The following is a 16,462-nucleotide window of genomic DNA, read 5'->3' on the forward strand; positions in this document are numbered from 1 at the left end:
TACTCTTCAAAAAAGTGACAGGTATTTTCAGATAGATTAATTGAGATGTAAATTGACTAAATAAAACATCCTTTTATCAGATTTGCAAATTACGCTTTTCTGGTTTGAACAGGGAGATTTTCCTAATTTTCTATCCCAGCAGCAGTCAAGTCAAATCACATGATTGGTTCTTGTCTGAGGGATTTCCCCACTCTATCTGTCCCAAGGGACAGAAGTAAACAGAGCTACAGACATCAGAAAAGATGAACTTCTGGCTAGGCCTGACACAAAAAGTCTACAAATTCCAAAGAAGTAGGTTTGCTTTAGGCTGATGCCCTTCCCATCCCCCCAACCCCTCCCGGCACACTGTTCAATGCCAAGAGCCAAGGTAAAAACCCAGTACCTCTGGGTATGGAGGGTCATATGACTCACTTCATGTGCGGGTCCAATCCGTGCTGTTACATGGGGAGACCTTTTAGCCCTGTGTATGCTGCAACTCTGGTGGCTCGTAACTTTGGCCCTGGTGGCTCGTACCTTTCCTTCAATCCGCCCAGCTGGATGGAGCAGTACAGGAGTGAAAGTTTTTTGGAAAGTTTTATAGAAGAATTCCAGGTATAGCTATTTTTATAGTTACATTGGTTCAGCTTGAACCAATGTATCCCTGCATATAACATACTTGTGGGATCCCCCTGGAAATCACTGTAGCGACACTACTACTACCGAGATCTCCATTAGCTTCTGAGTCCTGAGCCAAGCCGCTGCACTGCTGCATTGTGAACAAAGGAGGTTGCCCACTCGGCAAAAGAAACCCTAAGAAAAGGTAAGCTGCAATAAATTAACCCAGCATATATAACCTACGGCAGCACAGAACTGTTTGCTGCTGACCAACTCAGTAAGTTCTACGTCGCTGGTGTACCATCTGCTGCTATGAGCTCATGATCAAGTGACCATGAACTTATAGCAAAACAGTTCAGCAGACTCTGCTGAATAAAATAATATCTGTGATGAGCAGCTGACCAGCCGCTTATCGCAGCTATTCACCTAAAATGTGGCCTCCCAACAGCCCAACCTCCCCTTCCCCGCTGCTCTGCTCTACCTCTTCTGCTTTTGCAGCTTCAGGTTCTCCTGCCACTGTGTCTTCCCCTTGCACCACCTCTGCCACGCTTATCTGCCCCAAGGCTCCAATTTCCCACCCACAGTACCGATCCCTCTATGCCCCTGTTGCAGCACTGCCAACTCCTCCTCCTCTCCCTTCTGCCAGCTTCAGCTACTGTAGGGAAGCCTCAGGAGAATTAAACTCTCCAAATAGATCCCTCTCCTGGAATGCCCCCCCTCCCATGCAGCACCAATTCCCTGGCAGCACTTCCTGTATATGCCATGTGGGTAAACACAGCCCTACATGGGCGTATGCTTTAGTACGCCCCATGTGAACGAGGCCTTAGTAGAAATTTAGCAGGAATTTTGTAAGTTATGTTGTGTTTGTGTGTGCTAATAATAATTTTAGTGTATTTTTAGAGAAAATTATTGTTTTGATAAACATCTGTGCAACTAAAAAAATCAGTAGTACCTTCTTTTTATTCTGCAGGTCATGTGCTTTCAGAAAATGTACGGTTTGGAGGGTATTTTACAAACCCTGAAAGCTGTAAGTGAAAATTAAAAAAACAAACAATGTAAAAAAAAAAATGCAAAAATGGTCTGGTTACCCGAGTTTTAAAGCGCAAGGGCCGGCATCCAAAAGAGTTAACAGGGAACTTCACCCTTATCTTATCTATCATTTTATAGTACCTAGTCGATCAAAATTCGAACACATTGAAACATGCTCATGGCTGCAGTAGCAGCTCTGAGATTATTTCTGTTTTGTATTGCCACCTCCCAGCACTTGTTCAAAGTGATATAGTGCTATAGAATTTGCTGATTGCTTACGGGAATGCTCTGAGTGCTTCTGAATTCACAGCTGTCAGAATCATGGCTTGAAAGCTGGGTGCACAGCTGATCAAGCACAGTCTGTGCTTGTTTAACTGCATCAGTGGGCAGGGGAGACATCAGGGTTCTATAATGCCCCTGATGTCTCTAGAAAGAGTACAGGTCACCTGTCCAATGCTTTTATATAGGTGGTTTGTTATCCCCCTTATGATAGCAATGAAATTATGTGAAAAAAAAATTAAAAGCACCCATGGACCTGCACACACACACGAACGCAAATGATTGCTCTACACATGTGGAATATCACCGCGCATACCAAAGTGAGGGCAATAATTCTAGGTCCCTCATTTACGGTCAACTCTAAACTGTTCAGCTGTTTTAAGGCATTTAAAGTCTCACCTATTGATAATTTTAGTATTGTATTTTTTTGCCATTTTCGGGGACATGCAGTATTAAGGATTAACATATTTGGTATCTATTTGCTCAACACAACCTCATATTTTAGTTTGCACAAAAAAATGGAGACTAAATTCTGTTTCTGGGCTTTAAAATTCATTTAATGCATGTTTATCTGAAAATCTAGATTTAATAAACATATGTAAATATGCAACATAAAAAACTGCAAGTGGCATCTTTTCATTCTCCAAGACCTCTGCGCTCAGAAAATATATAATGTTCTCAGGGTTTTACGTCATTCTATAGTCAAAAATGCTGATTTTAACGTGTGTGAAAAATGAAAAAATTGCTCCAGAGGGGAAGTGGTTAAAATTACAAGGGCACCCTTAGAAATGTGTAGTAATGCAATTTACAAACAGATACATACCTATAGATAATTGCGGGCTTCTTGTTCTTTGCACACTTCCCTGTTTATATCACAGTGGCCATTTTCACTAAAAACAGATAAATCTATCTTCCTTACTTTCTGAAACGCTGGGCCTGCCTCCTAGAACATGTGACAGTGCACATCTGAGGGGGAAGGCACTGGTGATGTAGCCTTCCCAGGATGCACTTGTGAGGCCCTGGTTACATCACCAGTGCCTAAAAACAGAAAGTAGAACACAGTAATTGTAAAACAGTAAGTCCTCATGCACACGGACGTTTTTACAGCTGCTTTTTTGAGCTTTTTTTGCAGCTTAAAAAGGCCTGTCTATGTTAGTCTATGGCTTCATGCCCACCTAGGCGTTTTTGAGCTGCAAGTGGCATAGGCGTTTTTAAGCTGTAAAAAAAACCCAGGACCAGTGGGTTCTGAGAGACGTTTTTCAGCTGTAAAAACGCTCTAACGCTGAAAAACGCTCAAAAACGCTCAAAAACGTCATTCACCAACGTTTTTTAGCGTTTTTGATCCATTGAAAAAAAAAAAAAAAAAAAAAAAATTTGAAAAAAAAAAAAAAAAACGCTCAAAAACGCTAACGCGGAAAAACGCTGAAAAACGCTAAAAAACGCTCAAAAACGCTATTGCAAAAACGCTGAAAAACGCTGAAAAAAGTTAAAAAAAATCACTGCAAAGATACTGGCGTTTTCATAACGTTTTTTTAACAGCCTGTGTGCATGAGGGCTTAATTGTAAAACAGTAAAAGCTAAAATTGTTTGTATAACTAATGAATGTAAGATGATTTCATATCAGTATGAAGAGTTGCATTATGATGTGATTTTCTTTAGTGAAGGGGGGGTGTCCATTTTAAAAGTTTGTTTTATGGTTTAGATACACAGAGAGCCTCTGTGTGAAGTGAATAGGGGCCAGGTGAATTGACCCTAATTTAACTGTAGCGGGTAGCTGTGTGCTGCTCACAGGATCCTCAGAAAAGAAGCAGTGCACATTAGATTATCTGAAGACTACTTTTTTATTTTATTTCATTCACACTGAGGCGCTTTACAGGTGCTATAGTGCTAAAAATAGCGTCTGTAAAGCACTTCTCTCGCTCCAGTGTAAAAGCCCAAGGGCTTTCACACTGGAGCGGTGTGCTGGCAGGACGCTAAAAAAAGTCCTTGCGTGCGCTTTTAACCCTTTTTCGGTTGTTAGCGTCTGAAAAGCACCGCAAAAACTACAGTAAAGAGCTGCTAAAAATAGCGGCGCTTTACCGCCGACGCCCCCCTAACGCCCCAGTGTGAAAGGGCTTTAAGTCTTGCTCTGCAGGGGAAATTGGGCACTAATCTCCCAAGCTAAGAGTTAGTATTTGCAAATTGAAATCCCCAACTTACCCTGGAAGGTACCAAAAAAGTAGATGCCTGCGTTTACTACAGTGACAGGTTTATTTTAAGACTTTGGAAAATATTCTTCTGCAAGTGTCAGCTCTACAGTTTTAGTAAGACTAATTTTCCACCAAATACCTGATTCTTTAAGCTACCTGGGGACAAGCATAAAAGTGGATCAGGAGGTAAAATTAGCTTACAAATATGACAAAGTTTCCTCCTATTCAGTGTTTCATTAATATTAGTCTTCCGTAGGAAGATATGGATATACAAAATCAAATCTATAGTCTTTTTAAAGTTCTGTAAATATATGATCAAATTTTAGTGACCTGTTACATAACTGGGCAATTCAAAAATTCAGTGCAAATGGCATGTAAATGTAAAGCTTAAAGAGGAAAACGAACTGCAGGGCACGCAGGTCAGTATAAAACAAAATCACTTTATTAAAATAAGCAGCACACTTACATTGAGGTTAGCATGAATCAGCATGGATAGGGAACACCTGAGACCAAGCAGCTGTGATCAGTGGCTGTAGGCACCACTGAGCAAACAGATACAGAGGATGACAGGGAGCCAGCCAGCTCAAAGTATGGATATTAACAGCGGCATTCTAGGCTGCACACGAGGATGACAGCTGTCAAAATTCCTGGTGGATGTTGTGAGAGGGGGTGTGCATGACACATTGCCAGGACTTTGCCCTCTTTTTCAAATGCATGCATCCTTGGTCTCTGTTTGCTCAGTGATGCCTACAGCCTCACACTGATCACAGCTGCTTGGTCTCATGTGTTCCCTATCCATGCTCTTTCATGCTAACTTCAATGTAAGTGTGCTGCTTATTTTAATAAAGTGATTTTTATTTGATACTGACCTCAGCGACCCGCTGTTTGTTTTCTTCTACACGGAGGTAAAAGCAGAAGGATAGCTCCTTGAGTCCCTGATTACCTTCCCCTTCCTCTCTGTATTTCCTTCACAATGTGAGAATTTGGGGGGTCTGGAGCACTTCATGTTCTTAGGGCCCCTCATACACAGAGTTGGTTTACATTGTCTATGACAGTCACTCATTTTTAAAATTGCTGACACAATGTCATTCTGAGGTCATCCGTAAACACACACATAGTCATAGCTCCCTATGTGTGATTTGCTGGAGCTGCGAAAATAAGTTTAACTACTTAAGGACCGCCCGCCGTCATTGTACGTCGGCTGTTTGAAGAGGAATACCGTTGTTATGGCAGTAGCTAGCTGCCATAACCTCGGTACCCTCTTCAAGAGCGGACGGTCCTCTTTCAGATAAAAGTGGTCTCTGCAGCGGATTCGCCGTGAGATCACTTTTATTGGGGGTGGGATAGGGCCCCTCCCACAGCACTCTGGTTGTCTCTGCCGCTTACTGGAGCCGTCGCTAGCCCTTACAGGCTGGTGGATGTCAAACATCGCTTTCGCCCTCCAGTGTTAAAGGGGAAATTTTTTTGTTGCAAAAAAAAAAAAAAAAAAAGATTTTTTTTTTTTAATTGCATTTTAGTGTAAATATGAGATCTGAGGTCTTTTTTGATCCCAGATCTCACATTTAAGAGGCCCTGTCATGCTTTTTTTCTATTACAAGGGATGTGTACATACGTAAGTCACGCCCGCATATGAAAACGGTGTTCAAACCACACATGTGAGGTATCGCCGCGATCGTTAGAGCAAAAGCAAAAATTCTAGTACAAGACCTCCTCTGTAACTTAAAACTGGTAACCTGTAGGGATTTTTAAACGTCGCCTATGGAGATTTTTAAGGGTAAAAGTTTGTCACCATTCCACGAGTAGGCGCAATTTTGAAGCATGACATGTTGGGTATTAATTTACTCAGTGTAAAATTATCTTTCACAATATAAAAAAAATTGGGCTAACTTTACTGGTGTCTTAATTTTTAAGTCAAAAAAGTGTATTTTTTCCAAAAAAAATTGCGCTTGTAAGACCGCTGCGCAAATACGGTGTGACAAAAAGTATTGCAACAACCGCCATTTTAGTCTCTAGGGTGTCCGAAAAAAAATATATATAATGTTTGGGGGCTCTAAGTAATTTTCTAGCAGAAAAATATGATTTTTACTTGTAAACACTAAGTCTGAAAAATAGGCCTGGTTAAAACAATAAAATATGCCGGTAAAATTTTTTACACATGATGGCTGGCCAAATATTACTTTCCAAGATACATTTAACAAAAGAAAGTCATGTTTTGACTATTATAGATTTTATATTATTTTATTATTATTGTTTAGTATTATTTTATACTTTTTTTATATTGTTTTATATTATTTTTATATAGAGGCTGTCCCCTTCTGTCAGGGAGCCCAGGGCAGTAGCCCCTTTTGTGCCCTTATAAATCTGCCACTGGGAACAAAACTGCTTTTCTGCTACCTTGCTCAGTGCTGTTTGTATCCTGGCAACTACAGTGCCTTGAAAAAAGTATTCATACCCCTTGAAATTTTTCACATTTTGTCATGTTACAGCCAAAAATGTAAATGTATTTTATTGGGATTTTATGTGATAGACCAATTCAAAGTGGCACATATTTGTGAAGTGTAAGGAAAATCATAGATGGTTTTCATTTTTTTTTTTACAAATAAATATCTGAAAAGTGTGGCATGCATTTGTATTCAGCCCACATTACTCTAATACCCCTAACTAAAATCTAGTGGAACCAATTGTCCTCAGAAGTCACCTAATTAGTAAATAGAGTCACTGCTGGGAGAACACACAGTGATTACTGCTAGCAGCTATAGCCGCTGGCAATAATTGCTTGAAAAATTGGATTGATCGATCGACATAGGTACAATCAGCCTGCTTATACATGGTTCAAATCTCAGCTGGTCCCTGCCTAACTTGCTGAGGTGCAAACCAGATATGGCCAGCTTAATTAAAACTGGAACCCTCAGAATCTGGTGCAGCTGTGCATGGTAATCAATCAGCTACCAACTTCCTAAGTTCTGTCACTGACCTCAGCACTAGTGACCAATTTCCTTTTCTGTACAACTTCCAACTTCAGTTTGTTCATTTAAGCTTTGACAATAAAACCTGGAAGCTAATTGGATTTTTGCGCAGAGCTTCAACAAGGTTTTGCATGCTTCAGTTTTAGTAACTAAATCCCAATGTTCCTATTTGCCTTGTGGATGTGGTGGTGTCAGTGCTACACAGAGGAGCAGTTAGTTGACCAGTTGGCCGACACATATGAGCAGGCTGCAGTGATTGGTCGACTGGTGAGGACAAAGATGCCTTCTGATCTTATTGATAGCTTACATGGACCAAAGGAGGGAAAAGAAGGGAATATTTTCAAAAAGGTATATCTAACGTTTTAAGGCTCATTCACATGTGTCATTCTTTGCTGCCCCTCTGAAAAGTGATCCACGGTGGAACATTTTACAGGTGGCGACATATCTGCCTGATTTAAACCCTGTAAACGCTGAATCACCGCAGTGAAACCGCGTGCGCTGTATGCAGTTGCGGGATGGCCGCAGTGCGGCTCCTAAGACTTGCATGGGTAGAATTTGGTAACGCCTGCCAAAAGCAACATTCTGCTTAATTTTTACTGGGGCCAGTGCATGTGTTTAGCCTTAAGCGGCTGCACGTCTGTTTGCAGGCATGGGCAGTCAGGGGTGGTAAAACAGCCTCCTGGTCGTACATGTGAATGAGCCCTTAAAAAATGTTGCTGTGCCTGGAGTTCAGCTTTAAAGTCAATGGAACTCTGCTGGCCCGCATTTGAAGTACACATCAAAAGCAGGAAAACAAGGCGCATTAGCATGAAAGCTTTCAATTTTGAAAAAAGCCACAACACATAGAGCCACAGTTCCTAAAGCAAACAGAGAAGGAGAGGATCTTACCTGCTAATACACTGTATTCCATTCCATGATTCAGCCTGTAAAATATCAGTGGAACTTAGTGTAATTATCAGCAGCATTCTGGCTATTAAAATCCCTGTCTATGTGAATCATTCTGCAGATATTAGGAAGAGCTTACATTCCTGATGCCAGACAATATTCAAACAAGTCCTCCCTAGTGTAACCAGTCACTCTAGTCTAGTCCATAAAGATGTTTGTTTTAAGCTGGATAGCAGCAAGGCTGAATTATTAGAGGAATCATTTTCATCCTATTCCCAATCAGGCTTCAAGCGACCATGTTATTATACCACATTTTTTAAACCAATTTATGACCATACAGAGAAATCTGCTAAAATCTACAGGGAAAGTTTCCTGGATCCCCCCAAAAGCTCCAACTGCTGACCTTCACATCTACCATATCCTGCAATGGGTGGAGGTCAGCAGTAATAACAAACGAAAGCTGCAGGTAAACCAGGAAATCGACAATTCCGTGTCTGTTTCATTGCAGGCTTTAGAAGATTTCTCAGGATTGGAAATAGTCCCAGAAATATCTGTTTCCCTGCAGACTTTAGAAGACTAAAGATTTGTCTCAGTCTGTTAAAAAAAAAAAAAAAAAAAAAAAAAAAAAGATTTGTCTCTGAGGAATGGAGCAGCGTATATGACAACTAATGCCGCGCACACATGACCGTTTTTTCCGTCGGAATAAACTCTGAAGGTTTTTCCGACGGAGTTCCGCTGAAACTGCCTTGCCTACACACACTCACACCAAAGTCCGACTGTCTAGAACGCAGTGACATACAACACGTACGACAGGAATAGAAAAAGGAAGTTTAATAGCGAGTAGCCAATAGCTGCCGTCTCGTACTTGCTTCCGAGCATGCATCGTTTTTGGTCTGACGGAACAGCATACAGACGAGCGGTTTTCCCGATAGGAACTGATTCCGTGTTGGAAAGATTTAAAACATGTTCTATTTCTAGGTCCGTCAGAATTTTCGAAAAAAAAAGTCCCATGAGGCCCACACACGATCGGAATGTCCGATGAAAAGATTTCGTCTGACTTTTCCTGCCGGAAAGTCCAACCGTGTGTGTACGCGGCATTAGACATGCTATGGAGACAATCAGTAGCGTATCGTGGGTTGTCAGCACCCGGGGCAAGGCAAGTAATTTGCGCCCCCTCCAAACCGGTGGACTATGTAATGTACAACCAAAATGTATAGAGTGCAAGGGTCAGGAGTAACTAACCTGCAAAACAGCATATAGCGTGCAGCAATCAGAAAGAACCCTCTGTTAACATCAGAGTCCCCCCTTACATCACAATCCCCAGCATTTCCCTATAGGTCATGGTTCCCAGAGTCCCTCCTTACATCAGAGGCTACAATGTTCCCCCTTACACCAGAGTGCCCCCCTTACATAAGAGTTCCCCTTTACATCAGAGTCCACAGAGTTCTCCCTTAAATCATATTCTCCTCAGCATTCCTGCCTTACATCCCCAGTGTTTCCCCTTACATCAGAGTCCACAGACTACCTCTTTACATAAGAGTCCCCCTCTTAAATTAGAGTTTGCAGAGCCCCCCTTAAATCAGGGCTTGCAGAGCCCCTTTTCACTGTAAGGGAGAACTCTGCAGATTCTGATGTAAGGAGAATGTTGGGGACTCTGATGTAAGGGGGAATGATATGGACTCTGGTATAAATGGGAACTATGTGGTCACCAGAGCTCCCCTTTGCATCAGAATTTCCAGAGTCCCCCACAGTGCCCTCTGTGGGGACTGAGGTATGGCAGTCTGCTGTGCTGGGACTTGTAGTGCCCCTTGTGGGGGAGAGGATTCCTCAGTCCCCCACAGTCTAGGGCATTACAAGTCCCAGAATAGCAGGTTGCCATACCTCAGGCCCCACAGAGGAAACTAAGTCCCAGTATATTGAGCTGCCATCCCTCACCGAGGAATGGAAGCCTGCTATGCTGGGACTTGTAGTGCCCCTTGTGGGGGACTGAGGAATGACAGCCCGCTATGTTGGGACTTGTACTGCCCTCTGTGGGGACTGAGGCATGGCAGGCTGCGGGGAACTAAGGGCACTACAAATCCCAGTATAGTGGGCTGTCATTCCTCAGTCTCCCACTGCTGGGGGAAAAACAACACAGGGTTAAATATCTAAAGGGAAAACGCCAACCAAAACTACTAATAATGTCCAGAGAGTCCATATGCTATATAATGTCAGAGTCCTGCTCCCCCTCACCTTACCCCAGGCACAGCTGACACTCCTCAAGGCCTCAAAGATGGGGAGCAGAGCCATTCCCAGAAGGCTGCCATAGGCCAGAGCGGTGCCCTTTGGGAAGCTGAGCAGTTTGGCCGCGCCATTCCCGGGCACCTTGGTGCTGTCATTGTGTAGGGCAAAGGACTTCAGCTCCACCATGCCCGGCTCTGATGTCAGATATGCGGGACTGACTCCTCTCCATTCTGTTACCTGGCAACCGGCTCTGGCTTCACTAGAGGGGCGGGGGCGGGTCTCTAGCAAGCAGAGGCTGAGCAGGTAACATTGGCGCGTCCACTTTTATGGGGCATCAGAGTGGCTCAGGGGGCAATTGCCCCCCTAAACAGTTCACCCCTACCTCTTCCAACAACCACCTGGGGACCCTCTCCTCCTCCAACAACCACCTTGGAGACCCTCGTACTCCACCAACCACCCCAAGGCCCTCTCCTACTAACATGGGACTACCCAGAGACCCCCTCCTCAAACCACCCAAGGGCCCGCTCCTGCACTGCTGACCAACTCAGGGCCCTCTCCTTCTCCACCAATCATCCTGGGTCCCGCACCTCCTCTGCCAACCACCCAGGGGCCCTCTACTCCTCCTTCATGCACCCAAATGCCCTCTCCTGGAGCTCTGTCAGAGTGACCATTGGGTTCTTGATCACCTCCCTGACTAAAGCCCTTTTACTCTGATCGCTCAGTTTGGCAGGCGGCCCCCTCTAGGAAGAGTCCTGGTGGTTCCAAACTTCTTCCATTTACGGATGATGGAGGCATGGGCGTCCGCAGAACTTTTTTCAGGGGGGGGAAACATCATTTTAACCACTTCAGCCCCAGAAGATTTTACCCTCTTACTGACCAGAGCATTTTTTGCGATTCGCCACTGCGTCACTTTAGCTGACAATTGCGTGGTCGTGCGACGTTGTACCCAAACAAAATTTGTGTTCTTTTTTTTCCCACAAATAGAGCATTCTTTTGGTGGCATTTGATCACCTATGCGGTTTTTATTTTTTGCGCTATAAGCAAAAAAAGAGCGAGAATTTTGTAAAGAAAGCAGTATTTTTTACTTTTTTGCTATAGTAAATATCCCCAAAAAATATAAAAAAAAAAAAAACTAATTTCTTTCTCAGTTTAGGCCAATATGTATTCTTCTACATATTTTTGGTAAAAAAAAAAAATAAAAAAAAATAACAATAAGCGTATATTGATTGATTTGCACAAAAGTTATAGCGTCTAAAAAATAGGGGATCGATTTATGGCATTTTTATTATAATTTTTTTTATTAGTAATGGCGGCGATCTGCGATTTTTATCGTGACTGCGACATTATGGCGGACACTTTTGACGCTATTTTGGGACCATTGTCATTTATACAGCGATCGGTGCTATAAAAATGCACTGATTACTGTGTAAATGACACTGGCAGGGAAGGGGTTAAACACAAGGGGGCGATCAAGGGGTTAAGTGTGTCCTAGGGAGGTGTTCTAACTGTAGGGGGGATGGGCTACCACTGACATGACAGCGATCGCTGCTCCCGATGACAGGGAGCAGTGGATCTCTGTCATGTTACAAGGCAGAACAGGGAAATGCCTTGTTTACATAGGCAGCTCCCCGTTCTGCCTCTCCACACCGCAATCGCGGGCCGCCCGCGAACATCGAGTTCCCGGGACTGGCGGGCACACTCCCGTGGCAGCGCTTGATAGGTGGAAAATTTAAAGGGACGTACAGGTACGCCCATTTGCTTGCCTGTGCCATTCTGCTGACGTACATCTGTGTGCGGCGGTTGGCAAGTGGTTAAGGTCACACATGCTCTGATGCTTTTCAACAATGCCATTATCAAGGTCAGAGACTGCAGACATAGTACAGGAGATGATCAGAGACTGCAGACATACTACATGAGATGGTCAGAGATTGCGGACATAGTACAGGAGACGGTCAGAGACTGTGGGCATGGTACAGGAGATGTTCAGAGACTGCGAACATGGTACATGAGATGATCAGAGACCGCATTCATGGCACAAGAGACTGCAGACATGGCACAAGAGATGATCAGACACTGCATACATGGCACAAGAGATGATCAGACACTGCATACATGGCACAAGAGATGATCAGAGACTGCATATATGGTCCAGGAGACTGTCAGTGACTGCATACATGGCCCAAGAGACTGTCAGTGACTGCATACATGGCTCAAGAGACTGTAAGAGACTAAAGACATGGCACAAGAGATCATCAGAGACTGCATACATGGCCCAAGAGGGGTGTGACAGAGAGACAGAGGGTGACAGAGACAGAGAGAGGAGTGTGACAAAGAGAGATATAGGGGGGGGGTGAAAAAGACAGGGGTGACAGAGAAAGAGAGAGAGAGAGGGTCAGAGAGAGAAAGAGACCCCTAACCCTGTCTGCAGTCTCTCTAGTGCCCCTATGTCCCAGTGATGTGTGTAATGCTCAGTAGGGTACCTTGCATGCCAGTAGGATGTCCATGATGGCCAGCAGCTGGCAAGACCCATTTTCATTCTGAGTGAGGACAGGAGGTGCTCTGTTCCTTCCATCAGATCTATGTTGTGACATGGAGCGGTCCCTGGCTGCTTGCATTTCCTGCCCGCCCTTGTTCTGTGAACCCCAGTCAGTATGTCCTCCAGGCCTATGAGCGGTGAGGGGGTTTGAGTCCAGGGGTTCCAGGCTCTGGAAGGCACCAGGGACGCTGTGCCTGCTATTCCTGGTGTCTTGCTGCTCTCCTTTCCCGTGGCCTCTGTCTTCTGGGCCTCTCGCACTATGTAGACCAGGTGATATCATTCTGCCCACACCTTGAGGCTTTCACTGTCCCGCTCCTCGCACCAGTTGTCACCAACCCTGCTAAACTGTGTACAGGTGCGAGCAGGGCTGGCACTAGGATAAGGACCGAGTGGGGAACCCCCAATCTGGTCCCTGATTCCAGGGGGGGGGGGCACTTGCCCTCCCCCCCCCCTGCCCCTACCTGCGGACGCCCATGGATGGAGGCCACTGTGCTCATTGGGACCTTCAATGCTGCAGAAATTTTTCTGTACTCTTCCTCAAATCTTAGCCTCCATACAATCCTGTCTCGGAGGTCTACAGACAATTCCTTGGACTTCACGGCTTGGTTTGTGCTTGGACATGCACTATTAACTGTGGGACCTTATATAGACAGGTGTGTGCCTTTCCAAATCATTCCCAATCAACTGAATTTACCACAGGTAGACTCCAAACAAGTTGTAGAAACATCTCAAGGATGATCAGTGGAAACCAGATGCACCTGAGCTCAATTTTGAGTGTCATGGCAAAGGCTGTGAATACTTCTGTACATGTGATTTTTTTCATTTTTTTTTAAAATAATTTTGCAGTTTGTAGCATTTTAAGGAAAATAATGAATTTATTTAATTTTGGAATAAGGCTGTTACATAACAAAATGTGGAAAAAGTGAAGCGCTGTGAATACTTTCCGGATGCACTGTATCTGGATTATGTAAATATATATTGTAGAAAAGGTGTTTTATCTTCACTATGGCAGGCCATGATACGATTTTCTTTGCATGGATAGAAAATCCCTCGAGTGACACAGATTGTGTTGATGGGGGAATCCCTCCCACGGAGCTTTTGCCCTAATTCACATACTCATTCTCATGCTAAACACGGCTTTGAAATCATGCGAGTTCATCTGAACTCGCATGATTTCAAAGCCGCATTTCAGTCTGACTTCGGGGGTTATCTCGAAAGACATCTGTGTGGCTTCATGCACAAATGTCTATTGAAATCGCCCCTGAAGTCGCCAAAAGTAGTGCAGGAACTACTTTTGGAAATCATTGCGGTGCCGCAGTCTCGGCGTTGCACCTATTGGGACGCTCCTATTGCCAGCAATAGGCTCTGCTTTGACCTGTCAAATCACATGTCAAAATGCGATGATGTGAACGGGGGCTAAGTGTTCTCCCAGCGGGGTGGGGCACGGAGAGTCATCCCTGCCAGAAGAACACAGTGATTATTGCTAGTGGCTATAAAAGCTGGCAATAATCCGACCTTAAAAATCTGACTTGATGGTTGTACCCAGGTTGATAGATGGATCGATTTGGGTACAATCAGGCTGCCCATACATGGTTTGAATCTTGGCCGGTTCTACCCTATCCAAACTGAAACATATTTTTTGCCTTCAGTTACACTTCAAGGATTACAAATAAATGAATGACAAACTTTAACAGCTTCTAAGACTTATGTACACTGCTGCTGGTAAACAGACGTTTAGGAGCAGTTGGGCTTTTTTTCAGTTGCCCCTGAACTCTGCTCTGTTATCTTATCAGTACATGTACACAGGGTCCTCCTTTCTAGGCAGTTGAGTTTAGAAGCATTTTTTGGAAAGCAAAAAAAAAAGCATTCAGGACGGATGTTCAGAGGCGTTTGAAATGCCAAATGCCTATAAGAGCGTGTAAACGCTGTAACACGTATTTAGCCGTGTTTTGTATGCAGGAGTTTAAAATTTTTGACTATTTGAGAAAAAAAAAAAAAAAGGCTTCTAAACGGAAACGTGTGTAAATGTGGCAAAACGGACGTTTTTAAACTTTGATTACTATCTGTCAAGTTAAATTGTTAAGGAGAGGTTGTAAAACGAACCGTAAGCTGCTTCAGAAAATGTTCCAGTCATTTGATACATGAAATCAGCTGTTAAATATTTTAAAATCTATATAAGGTACTGTAGTAATGTAGTATACTGTCGTATTTATGCAGGCCCACGCAAGACTATGCAGCCCAATACAGAGCTGGACATGCCTGCACTTGACCAGAAAGGATAACATGAGATAAATTCATGAAAGGACAAGGGACCTGTATATATTCCTGCCATGTCATAATTCCTCTACTGTGCACCCTGGGAGCCCCTGAACTCTCATATCACAGAAGCAATTTAAATGCCTTTCTATAGACAGAAGCTTTGAAGGCCTGATCACACTAGATGTTTTGGGCTAGGCAATAATCCCTGTTCCCCATCATGGCAGCGTGAACTGAAAAACATAGCATGCAGTACTTTTTTAAGACCCAGGGTGATGCAACGCATTTTACTGCATTGCACTGTTCTGCAGCCAACAGAACTGAATAAAATGTATCTTTGCGATGTTGAAATAAAGTTCTAACAACAAAAAAAAGGTTACAGTGCAATACGCTGTTTGGAGCTCTTTGGCGCTGTTGTCTTCACATTGCACACCAGCTGCTGTGCAGTACTACACCTTACTGTTGTGAGCAAGTCCTTCGTCACCAGCAGATGTTTGTATTTTCTATGTCTAGGCTGTTATGTTTTTCTTAGGCTGCGGTTCTAATTTCTTAACAGACATGTAAAAGCCAGTATGACCGTGCATTGCACAACAGTCGCCTGGCCTGCCCTCCCCCTGCCATTTACAGGCTCAGCTCCACGTGGCTAGTCACGTGAGCATGTTTACAGAACAGGGCCGCAGTCAGGCACAGGGTTATAATGTCACAGCCTCAACACTCACCCTGATGTTTGTCTGTCAAGCCAATCACTGAGCTGACTTGGCTGCAAACTGTGCTGACGTCTGTGAAATCTTAGGCCTACAAGCAAACCTTGCAAGACAGGGTCCGCCCAGCTACAGGGAGACAAAAGGGTCTTGTCCCACATAGAAGAACAAAGGCACAGCAGATGCTGCCATATTTCTGTCCCTATAATCCTTTCAAAATGGCTGTGCAGCTGCTCTCCTTGTGTCATACATACACCAAAAGGCTGCATTGTGCTAGATAACTGCAAATGTTTGGCAAATATCCATCTTGATCACACAAATACATTTAGCAAAATATGCACAGTAATCTATTACAAAGAAATGTATTATTAAATATACAATATAGTTTTCATACTAAAATAAACTTAGTCTGTAGCTCTACACTCTACAGACACTGACAGCCTCATTATTATTATTTCCATATGTGTCTGAAAAAATAAATAAATTATATATATATATATATATATATATATATATATATATATATATATATATATATATATATATATATATATATATATATATATATATATAGATATAAATCTATATAGATATATATCTATATATCTATTATAGATATATATCTATATATCTATAATAGATATAGAGATATATATCTATATAGATCTATCTATATATAGATATAGAGATATATATCTCTATATCTATATATAGAGATAGATATATTAATTTATTTATTTGAAGACAACCTTCACACAAAGAAATGCCCTTTGTATCCTTGCAAGCCTCCCCTCAATACCCCCA

At 43.1% G+C, this 16,462-nt stretch overlaps 1 protein-coding gene across 3 annotated transcripts in view; it reads right to left on the bottom strand.

Moving 5' to 3' along the window:
* Positions 1 to 16,462, bottom strand: part of MOSPD1 (motile sperm domain containing 1) — a 70,572-nt gene that overhangs the window by 43,341 nt on the left and 10,769 nt on the right. For 2 of the 3 annotated variants that reach the window (XM_073599197.1, XM_073599195.1), the window contains exon 2: positions 7,946 to 7,980. The exons of the other annotated variant lie outside the window; for it this stretch is intronic. The gene's annotated coding sequence lies outside the window, so the exon portion shown is untranslated. The remainder of the gene's footprint in view (positions 1 to 7,945; positions 7,981 to 16,462) is intronic. 3 annotated transcript variants of the gene reach the window in all.

This window comes from Aquarana catesbeiana, linkage group LG09 (genome assembly GCF_042186555.1).
Source record: "Aquarana catesbeiana isolate 2022-GZ linkage group LG09, ASM4218655v1, whole genome shotgun sequence".
NCBI lineage: Eukaryota > Metazoa > Chordata > Amphibia > Anura > Ranidae > Aquarana > Aquarana catesbeiana.